A 21285-nucleotide genomic window follows, 5' to 3' on the forward strand; every position below is an offset into this window, starting at 1 on the left:
TTGACAGAAAAACTAGTGGTAACTAGTAGTGATAACTGACTAGCGCACAGTCATAAGTAATTCAGCACACTTTGAAAGATCATGTAGTTAGTAGTTAAAAAGTTCATTTTTCTATGCATTTGGGTTYTGTTCCAGACACGGATCATATGTTAGACTTGCTTGTCAGTAACTTCAAACCATTAAAATGTGTAAATTATAATTCCTACCTCCAGAGCAGGGACTGCAACATAAACAGAATCACCAAGAATCAGCAGAAGAATTTACTACCTTCTAATCGAATTTACTTTCTTGATCAGAAGGTACAAGATTTTATTGATTATTCTTACTTACAATTCTTCAATTAAATTTCTCTGTTTGTTCCATAAAGCGAACTTGTAGAAAGCTGGAAGTAGAGTAGTCATCAATCACAACGCCTAGATCTTTAGAAATAAGTACCTGAGAAGGCTACTGGTACGCACAAGAGGTGCCCCCCTTYCCTCCCCCCCCCCCAGTACACTATTAGATAGAACTGAAGTAGAGTCCAATCTTCTAAATTGCAAGCTCTTCCCTCCACACCACAGAGATACCAGAGCTCTGCTGAGAACCAGCTGTAAACATTTAAAAAACATTATCAAGACTATTTTTCTCCTTGTGTCTTCAGGAAAATGACTAACGTTTTCACTCATCCTTTCAGACACAACTATACAGCGGTATCAAGAGGAAAAAAAAAATAGTTTGAGAAGCTGAAGTGCTTCCTAGAGCAGGAAGTGCAGAAGTTAAATGTTACAGAACCTAAATGTAGTAGTGGATAATGCAAAGTACTGGCTAGCCTTTACACACACACACACACACACACACTTACACATGCACATAAACATACACACTCTGATACCAGCACCAACTTCTCCATTTCTTAGCTTTTATTCCCTCCATTTCTGTGTTGCTACCCTTTTATCTAGCTTTCAAACTGTTTTCTGCTTTATGTAGGTCCAGTAGAAGTTTGCAGACACTTGCATGTAAAATGGAGAAAAGTCAGATATCACTAATATCACTTCAACACAGTTGTCAAAAGATGACACATCACTTCTCCAGTAATTCTGTTACTATAACAGAAAAGTGAAGAAATTAAATAACTACCTTCYTGTTGAAGTCTCACATTAATTAATATATTTAAGAGCTCTGGTTAAATAAAATCAAAATTGTTTTTACTCAATTTCAACACCAAGACATTTTAATGAAATTAAGAACAATATCCAGTGAATCAAAATATCAATTTGATTATATGCTCCCAATGAGAAGTACTACAGAACAAGATGAGGCTCAGTGATCACGACCCCAAGCCGATGAGGTAAAGGACCTCGAACATATCATCGTGGTACAGTGCAGCTCCATGTTAAGACACCAGAACTAACTGAAAGTGACCCAGAGTTTCTGGAGGGGATGACGCAAAGGTGGAAGCTGAAGTCTCAGACACAACACAGCTCTATGAGCACAGAGTTCCTCTGGGGCTATTTGGCTATTCCTTGTGTTGGGTCAGGTAGAGCTTTGCACTCGCAGTCATAAGGCCACATTTCAATATCCAAAATACTTTAGTGACAGTCACTCAGAGGTCAAAATAATCAAGCTAATTACATTCTAGATATGCCCTTCGGCTTTACTTTCTGCTTCACTGGACTTCCTGAGTGACCTTGGTTAAAGCAAACTTCTGTTTCCATTTCCAATTTGCAATGCCATGATATAAAATACACCCTATAATTAAAGCAACTAAATGCAACAGAAACTGTGAACTACTAATGCTGCAATGGAAGGTTGGGGGAGTAATATCAACTTATTCTGATCATCTAAGCAGTCGGAAATTAAATTCAGCCTAAACTTATCAGTACCTGTTTCCAAAAATCAAACTAGCTGACTCTAAAAAGCAGTTCAGAAAGGTCTCAACTGAGAGTTCTCCAAAAGGCACAAGTCATTCAGCAGCTGATTTTTCTCACTCTTATTGACCAATGGCCATCTTACAGATGTTTTGGTAAGATCAGATCTAGGATATAATTTTAGCATCTGGCTAACCGCCATCACTCTTACGATTATTTTCTTTGAGTCATGCCTCCTCCTCTTTCCCTCAGCCCCCATGCGACTCCTGCCTTCCAATGCTGGCAGTGCTGTGATCTACTGAACAGTAGACAGATTTCACCAGAAAGATAACTGAAGTTGTCTCCACAGGAAAAATATTATGGCTATAACCATACTGTACTTTGAGCTACCTTCGCAGAAGACACTGAAGTACTTATTTTGACAGCCTCAAAATGACAGATACTAAAGAAATCTGTCTTTTTTTTCGCTCATATAGAAAACAAGTATTGGGCGGCTTGGCAGGAAGAGATGGCCTACCATTACAGAAAATGCCGTTGTTTAAATCAGGCCATTTCTYTCTCACCTACAATACGACAGCCTTGACATCTCAGGTTCTGTTCTCTAAGGGAGAAGAAAAATGCAAAACAAAGCAAAAAACTCTGATTTCCCAGTCAAGATACTGTTTCTCAAATCAGGTAAATTTCTGTTTAACAAAACTGTTCAAAACTGGATCTTTTGTTCTATTAATAACAATTCTGAAACTCTGCACCTTTCTTGATCCACAGCAGAACATTTTTGTCTCAAAAGCCTTCATTACATACTGAATATCATCTTCACATATCTTGGCTTGTGAGAAAGAACTGGCACAATTTAAAATAAAGTGCAATACAGCATTTTTTTTAATCTAATTATGGGTTGCACTTAATTTGCCCTAGAAAATAGACATTTGTAAGAAAGACCCCATAGCAAATTTTGCACTATTAGAAGTTAAGCTTTAGGGTCTTTCCATTAAGAGTATTAGTTTGTTACAAAATACCATGTATTCACTGATCGATTAGTCTTTATTTAATTGCCCATTTGTTAATTTTCTTGCAGATGAGGGATTCTCTGCTAGCATGGTTATATTATGATGCTTACGCAGTTCCCTGGAAAAAATATGCACACATTAGTGTAKGTGTACAGGCAAAAGATACAAAGGCAGCATTTGCAATATAACTACATCCAAACAGATGTGTGGAGCAACTTCAAATCCTGAAGTTGAATAAATCATTTCTATATAAGCCCTCTTTGGTTTAAGACTCTTAGATTAACGAAAGTAACAACATGGATCACATTCAGGCCCCTTTCAAATAAACTGAAATACACCAAAATTAACTTTTCATTCCTTTTTTGTGATGGCAGTGCTTTGGGAGAGCATCCATTTGCCATCAGTTTACAAATAAATACACTGCTGTATGATACACACTTCCATTAAATTCAGATTAGTTTATACACTGCTGTATGATACACACTTCCATTAAATTCAGATTAGTTTCAAGATCCCACAACACAATTCTAGTTTTCTCAAAGTCATTAAAATGTTTAAATATTAAGCCATTTACTTCCTATCAAAGAACTGAGATGTATATTAGACTGATTTTCCTAATAATATTTTAAATGTTGATGTTCTTYGGAGCAGATGATAATACTCCAGGATTCTCTTAAAAAATACATAGGAGCAATGGCAGGGAGAAGTTCCTATACATGTATTTAGCTGAAGACATTACATAAGATGATAGATGTTTGGATTACCTGTGTTGCATCATACCCAAAACACGTGGGGAAAAAATCCTGAAAATTTACACGTGATTTTGAGAAATGTTCCCATACCTTCCCCCTTGCCCTTCTCCCTTCTCTGGCTGCCACCTGATGAACTTCTGACCTACAAAAGGAAATACTTTACTCTTGATCATCTTTTGGGAAAACCTAAAATTCCCAATACTCATTTTATATAAAAATCATTTTCAAAAGGTTTATTGCTACATTCCCAAATACATATTCATTACTGAATTGCACTGATCTAGTACACTACAGCTAACATCTCCCAGAATTTACAGAAGTATCTAAYACCTATCTTAAACCTTAATGTACTGAAAAAGTAGAGAATCTTCAGCTAAGTCAGCTGGGATTTAGTCAACTCCTTACTGGTTCCACTCTTGGTAAAAACCAAAAGCTGAAAAGGTTTTTAAAGAAGAAAAATAAAATAAGGTAATTTATTATAAAATGAAAAGAACAAGCAACTTGCAGGGAACCTGTAACATTTTATGTTTTCATTTTAATAAAACTCATCTTATACTATATACATAAAGAATGTCTTTTTATTTTTACCATACTTACATAAAATCTCAAATCCAATACTGTCATTAGAGCAAATTAATTTAAGTGAGTACTGCTGTGCAGTTCCTTTTCATTAGAAAAGGTAAATTTAGCTTACACTTGTGAAATATAGCTCTACTYCTTCCTCCACTCTATAAAAGGAGTTACTGAGAAACAGTGTTCCTCCCTTGGAAGTATGAGATTGTAGCGCACTATCTAAAATGGGTCAAGCAAATTGGATGCAGAATGCCAAMAAGGTTTTTAAGACATAACCTTCAGTCTAAAATTGTCACTGCTCTCCATCTGGCATATGAACTGAGTGTGCAYAAGTGTCAGCAATAGTAAAATCTTTCATTTAAACCTGAATGGAAAAAGACTGAGCCCTTCACTGCTCAGAATATTTTCATCATTCAAAAAATAGCTGGCAGGTAACCTGCAATTTAAGGTATGTAATTCACCTTGTTCAGGATTTGTTGAAGAGGATGAAAAAATTGATTCAGTTTTCCAAGTGAATAAAAGGCTTCTGACTTGTTAGTGCTTTTTCATTAGAATGCTATACTCATAAGAATGTTGCGCTACTGGAATGGTTTTAAACATTGAGGTTTTTTTTTATTTGGACAGCCGCCAAATCTGTGAAAAGCATTTCATTTACAAGAACATCTAGAGTCTGTACCACTTTTGAAATAATGTTTAAATACACTTTGTGCTACTTGATTTTATTTTTTAATAAAGATATTCCAATAGAATAAAAAAAAGGAGGGGGGGGGAATGAGGAAGTTGGAGAAGTGAAGGGGAACTTCTTGTAGGTATATATATATAAGGTACATACCTTAAATTGCTAATCACATGAATGGACACATTGCAGATGCTTCCAAAAGCTTGAAGTTTCTGAAAAAACTTAAAGGTAGGTCTAAAAAGTGGAGTCATAAGAACTTAAAAGTTTATACTCTGGTATTTCAACATAAATTACAATATATTGATCTACAAAAGTAACTCTATTAATGACTGACATGTAAAATGACTGAATAGTAACGTTCTTTGAAACTGAAAAAAATTGACTACCGTGTCCCATTTTACTTTCCAATTCAGAGCAATTAAAGTGCATTCTAAATAAACTTAAACTACCAGCAGCCACTTCTCTTGCATTTTATACGTAATCATATATATGTAATATACAGTAATACAGATGTGTAKATTTATGTGTGCATATGCACATAAATAGGCACATAAACTTAACAAAACACTGAATAAAACTATAGCAACCAAAGGTGAAATATGGGTGTCACATTCTCTGAGATCTTAAATTCACCTATTAAAGCACAATGGCTGTTAGCTAAGATCATAAAAAGAAGGYGGCTTTTTCTGCATGCTACCTAAACGACCAAAAGCAGACTTGGACACTAGGGAAAAAGAGTAGGACTGCCTGTAAAACTTCAGTTAACCTTTATAACTAGGATTTAAGAATTTCTCTTTTTGGAAAACCAGCCAAAATCAGCACTTATTTTCAAAGAAAGCATAATTTTTCTGAAGAGTAAAACATATAGGACCAAGGTAATAAAAAATAATCTRACTTAAAATGTTTAATGCTTACAAATTCCTGTTTTCTGCAAAACTGACGCTGTTCCCTTCCTATTAAAAAATAGGATGTTTTATATGCATTATTTCAAAGTGACTGAACCTCAGGAAAATCATACTATAGTTCCAGCRTCTTCAGTGACTCAGACAAGAAATCCCACACTGATGTGCTTSCAGTGGTAAATGAACACTGCCAAAACAGCTGAGTGCTGCTTTCATTGCATGTGCTTACTCTTTATCTCTCTGTTGCTCGTACATGGCCATTCCTCTTGCTTGCTCTTCAGTCATGGATCCAAGCTTTTCTAATCTGTTTGGTTCCTTCCTACAAGATGTCTTAACAGGTGTTCTAAGTTTGTTGTTCAGCCAGAAACTCTCCTACAACAAATCTGTTGGGCTTCTTCATGTTTTTGAGATCTCTACGACTCTGAGCAAATGGCAGCTGAGCATGCCAGCATTACAAAATGACACATTTGAGATAGTAAAAACCTATTATTAGAAATGCATTAAACGCTTTGGAGTTAAAAAGTTGCACAACACAGGTTACCCCTTGTTGTCTTTATCTTATCATTTGTCAGATAACTGCATTCTGCAGTCTTGCTTTGGCAAAGTGCAAGTTGCCTGATGTGCTCTGAGAACTTTTGCACAGCAAAGCCTCAATTTAGTTTATCATCCTCAAGCTTTGCTTTAAAGRCCTTTACTGTTACATCAGTTTAGATGATTTTGTTGAGAACACTGTATCAGAAGGCCAAGCAAGCTGTTCCTCACCAGCTCAAGACTGGCCCASATTAGTCTCAGTCCTGTCTCCTTTCCAACAGTGTCTCAGTAAGGCTGCAAAGACAATAAAGCTTGTGAGTTCACTGTTTTTTTCTCCCACAAATCAAGTCAATCAGAATCATAACAGGGGTTAGGCTGAGCAAGAATGTTTTCCTTAGGCTCAAAGAGTTTACTGACAGCCAGTTTTTCCCACTGTACTTCTAGCCTTATCTAGAACACAACTTTTTTATTTTTATGCATATATATATATATATATATATATTCATATACAAAAATATAAAGAAGTTTATATATAAACCATATAGAGAGAGATATATATGCACACATATTTGTGAAATTCTAAACATAACATCTCCAATCTCAATCTAGTGATGAACAGTATTTTAGGAAGTAGTTCTACTATGTCACAACTGAACCCTCAAATGCACAGAAGTCCAGTTAAAAGGTTGATCTTGCATCACCTTTATTCACTGGAGGAAAAGTATGATTAGGAATCAACATTTTGGGGAGGGCAGGAAGAGGAAGGAATCTACCACCTATTTTCAAATTACATTATTAACAGACTTTTCTATAGGTTAAATGCACACACTTTGACATATTTTACAAATGTTCTTGGAGCAAAGTAAGCTTTTTTAAAAAAAAACAACTGCAAGAAATTACTTCTAATTATAAACGCTGTCTTCATACAGTTACTTAAAATTTAACTGAATTTTGAACTATACCAAGGATGCATATTAGCTAGTATAAGTGCTAGAAAATTGTTCAGAAATTCTTATTACATGCTACCAAAGGTTCTGTGAAAGTGCTGTCAAAACACAGCATTTAAGAGATAGCATTTTCAATTTCTTAGTGGGTTAAAAAAGGAATACTTGCACTTCTATCACTAAGATCGAACAGATGACAATAATTAACTTACGCTTTTTATTAGTAATTTTCACTGAAACCAAGTACAATAAATATCTTCAGCATTGTCTTAAATCTTCCCTCTGAAATGCGAGATACACAAAACAATCTAGATTTAAGTCAACTTAGAACATAGAGACAGAAATCACTGTTCTTTAAAATAATAGTTGCTGTATTTAGAGTAGTTAGTTGATTTCTGATCAGAATAAAAACATACCTATGCCCATTTTTACGGGCTTTGAGCTAAACAGCCTAGCATCTCTGTAAAAAAAAAAAAAAAAAAAAAAAAAAAAAAAAAAAAAGAAAAGAATCTAACACACACCACACACACACCAGAATTATTTTACTGAAGCAAAGCTTTAAACGGACAGCAGCAGAGACATTTCAAATAGATGCCATTATCTGGAGAAAAGTACGAAGCTGACTTTGGTCTGAGACATCTAAAGGCATGAGAAAGAAAAGAGATGAATATTAACTCACCAAAACCACTGGCTTATATGTAACAGCAAGCCTTGCGTCTCACACCTCCGAGCCCCCGGTCCAGAATGAATGTACGCTCACGGATCAAATGACGACAAAAAGGGCATGCTGTGCTCGCCTCTACTTCAGTGCCAGCTCTACTAGCCGAGAGCTGAGACACACACGGCAATATCCAAGAGCCGGTACTCGGTATGAGCATGCTCGGTCTTTAATTTAAAATGGCCTGATACTTCAYATCGGCGTGAGATGGCCTACTTCCCAACAATTTTAGAACTTGAAGGCAAATCCAAAATCATTAATTGGAATATGTAAAACTCGGCCACCAAGCAATATCGATTTTGCTCTTCTCTCTCTCTCTTTTTTTTTTTTTAATCTGAATTGATGCACGGATAATTATTTGCACTATTTTCCTGCAAGGCATCCTAAGGCTTTATAAATACTATCATCATGTGCTTCAATGTAATTACATGATGCCACTGTAATAGACTGAAAATCTTTTCAGGATACCATATGATTTGAATGCTAAGCAGCGCAATTCATGAATCGGATAAAGGCAACAAATCTGTTTAAATGCTCTCCAAACCACTCTAAGAATTATCCTATTCTGGTGATTTCAGGACAAATTTTTTTTTGGGGGGGGGGGGGGAGGGGGGGGGTGTGCATATGAGGTGTGCAAGCGCAAACGAAGGGAGACTAGGGCTTGTTCAACAAGCAGTTCATGTTATGTTCAGAAGAACGTTACCACAACTTTACATTGCTTTATATATATAATCAAGGCATTTACTTTCCTAAACTGCTTAATTTGATACCAAAGGCTAGCTTTTATTCATATGCACAGATCATAGTCAAGGAAAATAGATATTTAAGCCCTTCCCAAGAGATAAGCATCTTTTAACTCCTCCAAAGACAGATATATGTAGTTCAGAGGTCTTCAATATTTTGGGTTTTTTTTTTTTTTTTTTTTTTTTTTTCTTTTGTTTTCTTTTTTTTTTTTTTTTTTTTTTAAGTGCTTTTTTTTTTTTTTTTTCATTTTTTTTTTTTTTTTTTTTTTTTTTTTTTTTTTTAAGTGCTTTTCTGCTTATCATTCAAGCTTGAAGCAAAGCCAGGCAGGCTGCTGAGACTTTACAAAAGCAATGCAGTCCAGTTTCTGGGCTCTGCCACAGCTGGGCACAGAAGTATTTAAATGATTTTGGAATCAACACTGCCACCTGGGAGGCATGCACCAAATCCTCAACCTTTGGTACAGCAGACACAAGATTGGTGTAATGGTAGACAGACAAGCAAGACRTTATTCTTAAGTTTCACTGACGTCTAACAACTAACTTTAAAAATAAGGTTTTTATATCTTTATAGAAAAGTGACAATAATTACTATGAGAATCTGCACCTTTTGTCACAGCTGTCTGAAATTTATTGTCTGCTACAGTGCCAGGCTTTGAAAATCCTTCTGGCATGAAAACAAAAAATATTTACTAAGGTAATTAGTTGAACATTCATCCTTGCCCTTTGCCTATAAACGCACACAAAATGATAGAYAGTGCTTTTACTTCACAAACTCCTTCCAGGCACAAACCCAGGAATCAGGATGCACAGGGGCGCAATGCCAGAGCTGAACCTGATCTGCATGAGCAAACTGAAGCACCCCATTTCATATGCCACAGAGATAATACCACATCACTATAAAAAAGATTAATTACAATCACGTAACACTAACTGCATTCATTTGATTTGGAATGCATACTAACTTGGTGTTTAGCTTCCTTATACTGATGCACATTAAAACAAAACAATACAACTTATTATGAGGTCTAACCAGGTTGAAAAAGTCTAGTGAATTTTAGAGTCTAGCGTTAGGCTAAAAGCCTGCTCCCCCTGATGAGAATTTCAGTACTTCCTTACCACATAATGAGACCAGAGATCATCGATCTCTCTAAGAAAAAAGGAAATGAGTATTATATTATATTCCACGTATTTATCTAGACTTATCTTACCCTCATCACCTAACCTTTCATCATTTACCCTAACCACTGCTGCTCTCTGAACTTTCTCAGTCATTCCAACCGGTAAAATGCAACGCATTCGCTCAGAGAAAGATGTCATTATAATAAGACCTGACTCCTGAGTGAGAAAAGCTTTCATCTACATAGGATCTATAATAAACTCTGCTCTTTAGTCTTTTTATTTTTCTCCATTTCAAAATAATTGCTATTGAAGAAAGATCAATTCTACAAATCTAAATCTAGCTAACCACTAGTTTGTAATTGCCAGACATAGAAGAAAAAAAGAAGCCACCAAAGGGAGAAAGAAGAAAAATCCATTAAAACTGAAACAAACACTACTCTCTTATTTCAGTTATTATCTTTGTTCCCCAAAATCCCATTGTGCTGAGCACAAATTGTAAAAGTTTTCTTTCAACTATAGAACAGTTTCCTAGTTTAAAARGTTGGCTCTGAAGTTGAGTTTTTGTGGATATCATCTCCCATTATAAACAACTATTCAAGAAGAAGCTGGGAAAAAAAAAAAAAACACTTTGCAGTTTTTCAAACATTGACAACATCTAGACAACTTCCTAGAGGAATTTAATCAAGTTTTAGGGTATCGGATTTTTTTGGAAGGGAAATCCTCTCCTTTAGATGCATCTGTATTTTATTCTCAATGATCTACAAAGTATAACTATGTAAGTATACTGATGAAATTGAAAATGCTATGAAAAGCATGTGAAAGCAAAATACTTGTTTGGTTTACTAACTAATGCAAAATGGCAAAATGCTACTTGCAAAAGAAAAGCCTCTCACTGAATTTGAAAGTGTTTCTTTAAAATAACATATATTTAAAGTTTCAAAATCCACAAGTGTGATAAAAATATCTTGTAGAAAATGAGTAGAAATTTTGCAACTTGCAAATTACTAAACATCTCTTCAAAGAAAAATGACAAATATATARTTAGGAAAATAAATCCTGTATACAGAATTTCCAGAAAATGAACATTATTCAAACTGTATGTTAACCTTCACCTGATAAAGCTGCTGTAAGCTTAAAATAAAAATTTCAGAATTAGAAGCTAAAATCTCTTAGAGGTTTTGATATCGATATCCAAAAACTAAATCTTGCTTTCACAAAGCACACCAATACAATGCCAGACTTCCCTATGTTGATATAAAGAYTCCAGGTTCAATGAGCCTCAAAAAGATATTATAGGAATAAGATTAATTTCATTAAACTCAGCACAGAATTAGAAAGCATGATGGGAAACATTAAAGCCCAAGATGGGAGGTTTTTTAATTTATTTATCAAGAAATCAGGTGGTGAATACTTAAAACATCTTTGCTTCTTTCTAAAAGCTTCTTAGCAACAGTTCACATACAAACACTTTTGATCATCTGTTCTGACAGCAGAGCAGCTCATTTTAATAAGATCAGTGCTCTGTATTATGTTTAGCTGCATTTTAAGTCCCAGCGAACTCCCCATTATCTCATAATGAAATATGATTCAGTTTTAAGCTTATAACTAGGCTTAATATGGATTTTATTAAAGCTTTGACTTATGTAAATCATGTTTTTACTAAACATAATAATTTTTTCTGCAAATTATATACAGTTGAGTTCCACAACAGAATTTAAATATGCTTCTGGCATCCTAAAAACGATTCCACAGTTGTATTTTGTATATGTGTGTCTATATATGTGTGTCTCTTAGCTCTCTCTTCTCAGTTTTGGCATGACCACACAAGCAGCTTTCCTGAATTTGCTCTACTGTAAGAAATACCTGAAAATGCATCTCTAAAATTTACACTACATCACAGAAATGTAAAGTTTCTTCCTTCTGCATGCATATTTTGAAGATATGTCTCCGGAAATGTGCACCAGTTTCAAATCCTTTCCCCATTATGTTCTCACATCTTCATTTAACTATCAGCTGATTATTYTATGATGGATGGTCTATTCAAGTGGAAAGAACATTTTTCAAACAAAGCCAAGAAAGAGAGTATACCTGGGTCTAGAGAGCCACAAGAAAAAAAACAAAACATTTGTCATGTGAAAAATACTATATATGCAAGGATCAGAGATGAATCATTTTCTCTTATTTACATATCATTTATATCTTTGCTTCTGTTAACAGTTTTGTTTGTGCTACTTATTTCTAGTGTGCCAATTAGGTAGTATTTATGCCTTGTTATACAAAGGGGTATATTTCCCTTTTTATATTGAAAGCATATTAAATAGCTGTTGAATATTACTCAAAAGCAGTAACTTCAAACAATCAGGAAGAAAAATAGTTGAGGAAAAAGCAGCATCTTCTGCACTTCAATTATATTCATTTCACCTGGCTAAAGATATCAGGAGAAAACTAATACCAAAATCAGGACTAGAACATACAAATATTAGAAAAATAATGTTTATTTTGTGTTGTTTGTTGCTCTTCTTTCAGCTATCTAGATTTTTACAATTTATTAGAACAGTGAATCCAGACATTCAGAAGCAACAAGTCTCTTATCCCATCGCATGTATAGCATTCTCAATGCACCTACAGCAAGCCTAGAAAAACCCCATAGAGGCCTTGAACTATTTTGGAGCTTGTACAACCTGCTAAGAGAGTAACAAAATTCCCAAGCCAAAGAACTCTCTCCAAAGGATGCCCTCCCCAGCTCATCTCTTCATTTGAGGGTTTTACTTTGGAGACCTTTTGGCAATTACATAACATAACATGAAGGGAAAATGAGCAGAAAGGAGCCACAAAAATGTATTTGCTACCTCAGAAGAGGAGACCTGTATTTTATTCCTTAAGCTTTTCCAAGCCTCTGGGTAAGTCTGACTCTTTATAGCCCCTCAMTCTTCACCTGCCCACAATTACACTGAATAGTCAATTGGGTAAGGGGTAAAATGGAGTGTGCTATGAGTTCATACATTACTATTTATATTGKCATTTCCTTTCTAAACATAGGTATACTAAATGTTAGAGATACAATAGTTTGTCTTCATGCTCTTGAATAAGTATAAAGGGAAAAAATTAAAAAAAAAAAAATCAGGTTTATACTTTCAGTTCAAAGCTTATAAAAGCAGCCTGCATGTTGGTCTTTTAATATATGACTGTGGATTATTCATCCGCAAAATTATACCAGACAATGTGCCACAACATATAAAAATGCCAGTGCTGCTCAAATTGTTACTGTTGTTTTCCAAGTTCATATACATTTATATTAGTGGATTTCTGAAATTAAGATCAAGCCTGAACCACCTTTCTCAAAGCTACACATTTGCCTACTCTGATGAACAGCTTTAGYTATCCATAGTAATAGACAACCTACAACTTATCCTCAAAACAGACTGAACCTCCCCTCCATTATTCTCTTAACCAATTTGCTTTCCTTTTGGGAATAGCCATTAGCTATAGAAGCACACTCAAAATGGGCAAGAGGAAAACAGCCCGACAGAGGAACTCTGCTTTGTAAGGCAAATTCCTGACAGTCTGTAAAATGCATCTCCTTTACTTTGCACTTGCTCTTAAAACTGTCATTAAAAAGCTAGTAAGAGATTCCATATACAAACGTAAGTTTGCTTCTGTTCAGAACAATCTCAGGAAGCCAACTGAATGCTATTCTTGTTGCCCATAGCAATTACATTTTCTGCAAATTTTCTATACTATGAAAAYGGTATAATGCCAAGATAGGTTTTTTTTCAGCCAACATCACTGAAGACCTGGCTGGCTGATTACGCAACCTTTGTTTTATTTAGCATCAACAGAACAACATAAAATACCTTTCAGTTTCAGATGCAACAGAGGACAAGTGAATTAAGCAGTCAAATACAAATTCCTGTGCAAGAAACATTAAAGCTCAGCAGCGTTTTTATGTTGAAAATCCAAGTCTTTCAAATCCTTATTTAATAACCACRACACAGCATGAGTCCCTTTTATTAACTAATAAAGCTCAAGTTAAAACTGCTGAGACACCTTAAAAATCCTTTTACAGAAKTATAACTCCATGTTCATGAACACCTATGAATATTTACTGAATTTACAATTAATTTAGAGGAAAATGGTTCTTGGATAGCTAGTTAACCAGGATTAATACTTATGTACCTGATACACAGCTACCGACATAGGCACAGGCTGAACCAATGGGAAGAAGGGCCAAGAACTCCACCTCATCTCCGAAGTCCCTCTTGTTATGCCAAACTCCAGTTGACCAAACACCCACAGTGAAAAAGAAGGTGGCACTCTGTTATAGAAAATGTAATATACTGCAAAGAGAATGCATATCATTGACATCAAGACATTTAAGACCAAAAAGAGATCAGCAACCCTAAACAGCAAGATAGCAGTTTTCAGGAGGAACCAAAAAAAGAAAAAGAAATCCGAGTGTCCAAAGGTCAAAAAAAGTCTAATAAATTCAATGACAACTGGCAAATAAACAAGTCAAAAATACTTTCCTGACTAAGGAGTTAATTTTGGGGGTTTGGGGATTGAAGGTACTTATAATGGAACCCTTTTTTTTATCCAGTCTGATTCAAGTTTATCCAATGAATTCAAGTATTGGTTGAAAAAGATTTAAGCGGACTAATGATGTTGCCCTTCTATAACAATAAAGCTGAACTATTGTCCAAGGGATCCAAATTGCTTCAGTCCCACAGAACTGAAGATGCCAAACCTCATACCACATTTCATGCAATTCCAGGAGCATCCAGAGGATTACAGAGCTGGTAAATCTAATGTTTGTACTTAAATCATAAGAATGATTCTAAAGAACTAAATTTACAGGTATAATATCTGTTATAGTGGGGAAGTGCCACCACAGTTTTTGTGAAGGAAAGCTGTGCCTCAGATCTATTAGACTTATCTGAAGTCAACAGAAACCAGAAGAGGTGCTCCAGCTCACAAGACGTCCTAAGGTCCTTCGGTACRGTCACTCACCAAAGCCACTCAACGGAAGAAAGCTACCAAGGGTAAGAGGGAAGGCTGTCATATAGATGGCAAGTGGTTAAAAAGAAAGAAAGGGTATGATTTCATCAAGGATTTGAGCTCATGAATATCCTCTTCATAGTGATTTTGAGACAGAGATAAATAAAAAAGTAAGAAGTTATCAGGTAATATTTGATACTAAGCTATTCAAGGTAACAACGACAGGCGCCCAAGCGTAAAGAATTACAGAGAAACTAAGTAAGATCAAGAAATCAAGCAGTAAAATGGCAAAAGATACTTAATAGAGGTAATGTAAAGTTATGCAAACGGGAAAAAAACAATATCTTAAATAATCAATCATGGATTCTGAGCTGACTGCTTCCACTAAGGAAGAAAATCTTAAGGTTGTAAGAAATGTTTTTTCATAGATCTGTCATGTCACAGAGAAACCACAAGTGTACTGCGTGCATATTAACCCTTACACACACAAACACATACATACGAAATTTAAAAGAACTGGAAAAGTTTCAAAAAGACAGCAACAAGAGTGACTAAAGGGTGTTGAACAATATTTAAGGAACAAATAAACATTGATAGGCCTCAGCTGGGAATGACAGAGCATTCGATAAAGATCTTCCTCTCTTGCAGGGTTTTATAGAAGGTGCCATCAAGTCTCACACAAAGTAGAAGGCATCAAGTGAAATAAGATGGTAGAAATTCACAAAAAAGAAAGTCAGTATTCCATCATACAGGTATTTGTACCATAGAAATCTGTTTAGACTCCAAAACAATGTGAAGAGACTTTGTGTGTTCAGCAACAGAGAAACCTATCATGTGCCGCTAAGTACAAAGATATCGCCTCTATTCTCTGCAAGTCACTGGACTCTGGAGCCACAAATCTCTATTGGTATCACTTCATGCTCATTGTTTTTTCGCTCTTTCCTAGGCATCTACTGTTGAGAAAAACAAGGCTCCGAGACCTTTGCTCTGACTGTGTATGCCCTTCCTTATGGGGAGGGGGAAGAAAGGAGGAGGGAGGGAAAGGGAAGACGACTACTTAGAAGCCTTGAAGGCCAGATGAATCAAACTAAATTCACTCTCACAGTTGGTTCCTTTCTGTTAGGTACAATACAGTTCAGTAGGGTTGGTATTAGTATCAATTTCACATCTAATTTTTCTTCAGACTTACAGATTTTTTTCAGGAAGTCTTTACTATTTCCTTGGCTTCTTCAAAACCCTTTTCAACAGGACAAGGAAAGATCCACCAACTTTTCACATGGCACTGACTTTTACTTTAAATTACACTAGTCTGCCAGATAAGAACATCTTTCAACATACACCTTTGCTAACAAGCCAGAATTCAAGAACTGTTCTCTATTTTCTTGAAAACTGGTATTTTGAATGCAGAAGGGACAGGTGAGTAACACTGMAGCCACAAACACTGAAGGATGATTAATCCTAGTAACTAGGGTAATTAAAATCTCAATGATCAGCAGCTCATTTACAGATCAACTTCACTAAACAACACTACTGGGTAATAATAATTTTCAATTAGATGCTTGATGTAAGAGTCCATGTTAGAGAGTTCCATATAAATGCCTAAAACAGGGTTGCCAGTTAATATACTGGGACAACAAATTCATAGGTTAACGTAGCTGCCTAATTTTGTTCTTCAATGAATCACCAGATTGAGCACAGTGCTGGATTAGCCACTAATACCGTGGGCTTCCCTTCAGTACGAGCTGCCACCAATTCAGCTGAGCTATCTTTAACAGCAACTCCCGCTGTCAGACACTAACCACTTAAACCTGCTCAAAGCAAATCTAATCAAAGCAACAGTTAAAATAAAACTGACACAGATGAATATTTGCACGTTATAGCTTTCCCTTTTGTTAAAAGGAATCTATTGAGATTTATATTTCTCAGTATGAACAAGGCTGTACGCTTCAATTAAAGCTAGAGGGAGCAATACATTAAATGCTTTTAAAGTTGACTTTTGTTTTCAGGCCAACAACCGAGAAATGAAGTTTTATTATTCCTCCAGTATTTCAAATCCTTCAAGATAAATACAATTTGCACTCAGGATACCATTTAAACACCATTCACAGGAAATGAGCTAAAAAAGCCCAACAAACAAAGTAAAACAATATTCACAATTAAATTCGACTTACGAGACTAGTTAAAGTTTTTTTTTAATGCTGTACAGTCAGGTTGTAGATAATACAACAAACTCGGGAATATTTTACAAGTTTTTTTTTAAATCTTCTTAAAGTACTGCTCTTTAAAAATAAGATGTATTTGCACTGACACAGAGGTAATATATACTTTCAGCATCTTCAAGAAGGGAAACACAGGAGATCYGACTTGCTACAAGTAAAAGGCTTATTATCTTAATAATAATAAAAAATTGCAGGAAATTATTTTTCTCATATCCAATTAGTCCTGAAAGGAAAGAGAAGAGTAAATGACGAGCAGGACGGCTGATGTCTGTCGCTGTGATGCAGCCAGGCAGAAATTCAGACCCAGCTTCCCCGAATCTGCTTCAAGCAGGCTCTGACAGACAGCGGGGTAATTACCACATCTTACTGGATGGATCAGCACAGAAATCTCTGCTTATAGACTCGTCTGAACAGATAAAGTCAGGCAGGGGTTTCACAGCATACGAAGACTGTAAAATTACAGTCAAATTCAAGTCTTAATCTTCAGGTTATAACTACTCCGGAAGCTATTAGKTTTTACAGAATTTGTTAAAGTGTGCTGCCCCTGTCCACCAGGCACTCAGCTATGATCTTTGCATACCTCAATTCTGGCAGTAATATAAGATGTGACCATATTACAACACGGGCTTGCCCAGGAAGAACTGGAGCACAAAGCCAATCCTGGCTCTTGTTTTTTTTTTTTATTTCCTAGAGTAAGAGACTAAAGTATGCTACAATTTTGTAGTGGATATTACAGTCTACATCATACTTCATTTTCAAGGACAAAAATATTTGTTGCTCCAAAAGCATTTTTTTTTAAATGAGACACTACATAAAATGTGTAAATATACAAACACACAAATGCACAYTCATACAGTCACAAAGCAATATATTTAACACCAAATCTCAAAAGACTAGYTTTGACATTCTATTTGGAAAAGGAGAAAAAATAAAAGAAAAACAAGAAAGCAGGAAAGTGCTTTATCCTCTACTCATTACCTGAGAAACTTATTATCTTAAATCTATAGTTACAGAGATAGAAAGTATAAYCAGAAATTTGCTTTGCCTGTGTTCAAGACTTTTCCAGATTTTTGCAGCTTTTAGCCACTTCTGACTCAGAATTTCAAAGGAAACTGCCATGGACAACTACCAAACAATTATGCAACTTCAAATTTAAACAAATTTAAAAAAATAAAAAGGTGGAGCAGAAATGAACTGTTTTCTGGCCTTGGCTCAAAACAAGGGAAGAGAAATATATACAAAAAAGATTGAATTACTACAAGTAAATGATGTTAAAAAGCAGGATCTTCATTACTTTTGAGCAACCTGCCACGCTATCCCTAGGTGAACAGTATAAATAGACAACACATGGATTCCTGACAATTAAAAAGACAGATTTATGGGGAACTATACATTTTCATATAAAATCCTGTGCTATACCACAAACAAATTGTATTATGTTTGAAAACCCCTGGAACAATGACCTTAAACTGAAAATACAAATTTAGTATTTCTACAGTAATTATGAATTAATATTTATTATCTAGTGATGGCAAGCCCTAATTTGTTAAGCATATAATACCTAGATTTTGTATTAGAAAAATGCATGATCGCACTCTATCAATTGTATAGAAATGCCAGCTGCACTGAAAGAGGACAGAAATATTACGCCGGTAGTGAAAAGACAGACTTAGGTATATTTCCTCATAAAAAAGGTGTATTACAAGTGTTTACTTCTGGCATGCCTTGTACCTACAAGGACTAACGAAACAGCAGCGTGAAATAAACCCCAAATATTAAGACATTTGAGTATCACTAGTCTTGCAATCTTTTCACCTATAGGAGACAGCTCCTGAGCGCATGTATATACCTGCAGCTTCAGTTTCCCGGGAAGTCCCAACACAGGCCAACAGGAGGCAAGTTCTGAGACAGACACGACTGCAAAGCTGCGCTGAAGCAAGGGTCAGAGTCATCTTTCCCCCATTCCTGAAGAATTCATCCGGCATTAAAAACAAAACCTCCCCACACACACCTCCCCTGAAATTCAGCTGCTTGTTTGGAATTGGAAACTTGACAGGTAGACCAAAAGACAGTTTTCAAAAAACGAGTTTCAGTTTACGTGCTAACCCCAACATTTGTTGGCGATCCTGCAACACAGGGTGGGTTCAGATTGGGGGCTGGTGTGAGTGTATCTAAACTAGCCAAGACAAGATACTTCCAGAGCTCTTCTCATACTTTCATTGAATTAATACACATTACATGAGTAGTATTTAAAAAGTTAATTCTGCCATAAGTTAAAAAAAAAAGAAAGTTCTATATATGAATTTCCATAAAACACACACATGTACTACCAATTAAGAGTTTATAGCTTTAATGCTAAAGACTTTCTTTTAACAAGGCACAACAGTTGCAGTTTTTTTTTAAAAAAAAACATTCACTATAAATGCTAATATCATTTCCCCCRTATTTTAAAATTATTATTTCTTTTAATTTTAAAATAGGAGGTAAAAATCAAGTTTCCCTAGGCAATAATCTATCACTGCCAAATAATACAAATAAGTCATCCAGAAAAAGCACAGAAGACACTGTAAAAAACAGAAGCACAAATATCTGAATTATATACATAGAGATATTTTAGTACAGACATTTTAGCACCATTATTTTACCACCATTCAAAATTACTATAATCACTGCACATTTCAAATACTATATACTAAAGAACATTAAGCTAAACTTGTTTTTCTTAGTACAGAGACATTCTGTCTACCTGCTTTTGACACTAACATTACTTTGCGGCATATACATATTTTTTTTAAAAAAAAATCTATTTTGACAAACACTTGTGGGCTTTTGCTTGAGAAGTGACTAGTGCAAGCTGACTGACAGGCATTTCAATTTCCTCCTGGGTCTGAGAAGGAAGCTATTGGTGATCATTATCCAATTTATTCTGCCAGTACAGGAATTTTAAAACCTAGGTATTTATTCTAAAGACAAGATTTAGCCTTTCTGTTCTTTTAGGCCACAGTAAGAGATACTCAATAGTAAACACAAATGCTGACACATTTGTCTGTAACATGCCCAGTTACTTCAATGCTTTCAATTGCATTGACACAAAAGAAGTATTAAGTCTCAAATATTTCGCCCAAGTTTTAGAGTTTAGGAGCAACATTAAGAACATTCAGGATGGCAAGAGTGATGGGATAATCAATGGCAGGGAGCACACCTGAGGCTCATTACACAGATGGTMGCCTTGGCATGGCTTTTTGCAACCTAAAGTCACTTCACCTGGAAAATTCTATTCTTTGTGCCAAGGACTTGAGTATCTTCCCCATTAATATTTTAATGTGGAACATGCATAACTTATTCAAAGTAGTAACTGAAAGTAGTAACTCGATCTGCAGTGTATAAAATATACAAATGCAACCTTTTTTTAAAAAAAAAAAAAAAAAAAAAAAAAAAGATAAATCCTGTCCAAATACTTAGCCTCTACTGGTAAGATTAAAACTTGTAACACAAAATAATCTGCATTTATGAAGCTGAACCTCACATATTGTTCCTGAATTGGATGACAAGCACAGCAGGGTTGCCGGAGAGCTAGCTTGTATTCTAACTGCCTGCATCTTAAGGAACAGGGTGGAGAACATAAGCTACATTGAAAAAAATATTCTCCCACCTTGCTTGCGTATGATTTCCTCTAAAGCTTCTACTGTACTGAGAAAGCACCTATATAATAATTTCTATGCAAAGAACAGAATTTTCCTTCATCGTTTGGCCAGAAGGGAGGTGGGGAGGGGGAGAGGAAGGGGTGAAAAACAGCACAGAATTAAGTTTCCCAGRAGAATATTTACGGGCTTTTTACTCACGGCTGGGACAGGAAGGGAAAGAATGGACTAAACCGAGTTACATATTTGCATGCTTATCAAGAATAAGATTACTTCCCTACCAATCAAATCTTTATCACTACAAAAGCTATTCTTTCCTCTTTCGAATCAATGATTTGATTTGTCCACATTGAGATAAYGCCAATTACCCGTGCCTCCAAGACAAGGATTCGTTCATTTTCAGTAGATTTATGGCCCAAAGAACGCTCTATGAGTAAGAGTGTGCCATTAGGAAAGTGACACAATTTAACATTTGCAGCACAGGTATGATGAAGTTCTTCTACAAAGGCTAATATGTTCACCATTCAGTGAATTACATATTCCWCAAGAGAATTTAGGAAGAACTCACAAAGCTTAGGCTACCATTCCAGCTGCCCTCTACCCTGACCCTTCATT

The 21285-nt window shown here is 35.5% G+C and overlaps 1 protein-coding gene across 3 annotated transcripts in view; it reads right to left on the reverse strand.

Moving 5' to 3' along the window:
* The window catches only part of PLEKHA5 (pleckstrin homology domain containing A5), a 172855-nt gene that overhangs the window by 103041 nt on the left and 48529 nt on the right, over positions 1-21285 (reverse strand). The window contains exon 1 of one of the 3 annotated variants that reach the window (XM_085324058.1): positions 7915-8008. The exons of the other annotated variants lie outside the window; for them this stretch is intronic. The gene's annotated coding sequence lies outside the window, so the exon portion shown is untranslated. Of the gene's footprint in view, positions 1-7914; positions 8009-21285 lie in introns of those variants that run through there. 3 annotated transcript variants of the gene reach the window in all.

The sequence above is a fragment of the Rhea americana genome, unplaced genomic scaffold (genome assembly GCF_003343005.1).
Source record: "Rhea americana isolate MKP2758 unplaced genomic scaffold, rheAme1 scaffold_9, whole genome shotgun sequence".
NCBI lineage: Eukaryota > Metazoa > Chordata > Aves > Rheiformes > Rheidae > Rhea > Rhea americana.